This window comes from Cornus florida, unplaced genomic scaffold (assembly GCF_030987335.1).
Source record: "Cornus florida cultivar Cherokee Brave unplaced genomic scaffold, ASM3098733v1 CherokeeBrave_3.0.0_Hap2_scaffold_24, whole genome shotgun sequence".
Classification (NCBI taxonomy): Eukaryota; Viridiplantae; Streptophyta; class Magnoliopsida; order Cornales; family Cornaceae; genus Cornus; species Cornus florida.
The window spans coordinates 115,001-117,500 of record NW_026775738.1 but is presented as its reverse complement, the minus strand read 5'-3'; positions in this window follow the sequence as shown (position 1 = coordinate 117,500).

Genomic DNA, 2,500 nt, shown 5'->3' with positions numbered 1-2,500 from the left:
ACAAGAAGACCGAAGTCTCAAATTTTTTTTTTTTTTTTTTTTTTTTTTTTTTTTGATATACCGAAGAATGAACAAGAAGACCGAGGCATCCAAAAAAAATTTTTTTTTTTTTCTCCGATATACCAAAGCAAGAACAAGAAGACCGAGGCATCAAAATTTTTTTTTTTTTTTTTTTTTTTTTTTTTTTTTTTTTCGATAAATCCAACCGAGAACAAGAAGACCGAGGCATCCAAAATTTTTTTTTTTTTTTTTTCTTTCCCATATACCAGAGAAAGAACATGAAGACCGAGGCAACCAACAAAAAATAATTTTTTTTTTCTCTTTCCCGGAATTTTTTTTTTTTTTTTTCGAAATAGCCGAGAAAGAATATGAAGACCGAGGCATCCAACAAAAAAATTTTTTTTTTTTTTTTTCCTAATCTACCCAAGCAAAACAAATAGAAGACCGAGGCATCCAAAAAATTTTTTTTTTTTTTTTTTTTTTTCGAAAAATTTTTTTTCACAAAAACTTTTTTTTTTTTTTTTTCCCCAAAAAATTTTTTTTTTCGTTCCAAGCTAACCAAGACATCTACTATTCACTAGTAGAGCAATCGAGACTGCAAAGCAAGCAATGGCCTTACTTGCAGCTCTTGGTGCTGAGAACTCCCCCCCCCTATAGTAGTCTTAAGTAAAACCACAGCTCTGACAGGAGTAGATATTGCATGCGAGCGAGGAGTCGTAATGGGCAAAATTGACTCGGGGGACCTCCAAATCGAATTCCGTTTCGAGCAAAACACTTCTTAGGCTTCAAGGAAGCTCCCATAAAATTTCCAAACCCAAACTCCAAACTTCATTTTTTAGCCTACAATGCCCACGTGCACGCCGGTGTGCACGCAGGGGTGCTTGAGCATGCGGGAGAGGAGCCATAATGGGCAACATTGACTCGGGGGACCTCCAAATCGAAATCCGTCTCGAGCAAAACACTTCTTAAGCTTCTAGGAAGCTCCCATAAAACTTCCAAACCCAAACTCCAAACTTTATTTTTTAGCATACAATGCCCACGTGCACGCCGGGGTGCTTGAGCGTGCGGGCGAGGAGCCATAATGGGCAACATTGACTCGGGGGACCTCCAAATCGAAATCCGTCTCGAGCAAAACACTTCTTAAGCTTCTAGAAAGCTCCCATAAAACTTCCAAACCCAAACTCCAAACTTTATTTTTTAGCATACAATGCCCACGTGCACGCAGGGGTGCTTGAGCATGCGGGAGAGGAGCCATAATGGGCAACATTGGCTCGGGGGACCTCCAAATCGAAATCCGTCTCGAGCAAAACACTTCTTAAGCTTCTAGGAAGCTCCCATAAAACTTCCAAACCCAAACTCCAAACTTTATTTTTTAGCATACAATGCCCACGTGCACGCCGGGGTGCTTGAGCGTGCGGGCGAGGAGCCGTAATGGGCAAAATTAACACGGGGGACCTTCAAATCGAAATCCGTCTCGAGCAAAGCACTTCTTAGGCTTCTAGGAAGCTCCCATCAAATTTACAAACCCAAACTCCAAACTTCATTTTTTAGCACACAATGCCCACGTGCACGCGGGGGTGCTTAAGCGTGCGGGCGAGGAGTCATAATGGGCAAAATTAACTCGGGGGACCTCCAAATCGAAATCCGTCTCGAGCAAAGCACTTCTTAGGCTTCTAGGAAGCTCCCATAAAATTTCCAAACCCAAACTCCAAACTTCATTTTTTAGCATACAATGCCCCCGTGCACGCGGGGGTGCTTGAGCGTGCGGGGGAGGAGTCATAATGGGCAAAACTAACTCGGGGGACCTCCAAATCGAAATCCGTCTCGAGCAAAACACTTCTTAGGCTTCTAGGAAGCTCCCATAAAATTTCCGAACCCAAACTCCAAACTTCATTTTTTAGCATACGATGCCCACGTGCACGCCGGGGTGCTTGAGCGTGCGGGCGAGGAGTCATAATGGGCAAAAACTAACGCGTGGGATCTCCAAATCAAAATCCGTCTCGAGCAAAGCATTTCTTAGTCTTCTAGGAAGCTCCCATAAAATTTCCGAACCCAAACTCCAAACTTCATTTTTTAGCATACGATGCCCACGTGCACGCCGGGGTGCACGAGCGTGCGGGCGAGGAGTCGTAATGGGCAAAATTAACTCGGGGGACCTCCAAATCGAAATCCGTCTCGAGCAAAGCATTTCTTAGGCTTCTAGGAAGTTCCCGTAAAATTTTCAAACCCAAACTCCAAACTTCATTTTTTAGCATACGATGCCCACGTGCGCGCCGGTGTGCACGTCGGGGTGCTTGAGCGTGCGCGCGAGGAGCCGTAATTGGCAAAATTAACACGGCGGAAATATAAATCGAAATCCGTCTCGAGCAAAGCATTTCTTAGGCTTCTAGGAAGCTCCCATAAGATTTCTGAACCCCAACTCCAAACTTCATTTTTTAGCATACGATGCCCACGTGCACGCCGGTGTGCACGAGCATGCGGGCGAGGAGTCATAAAGGGC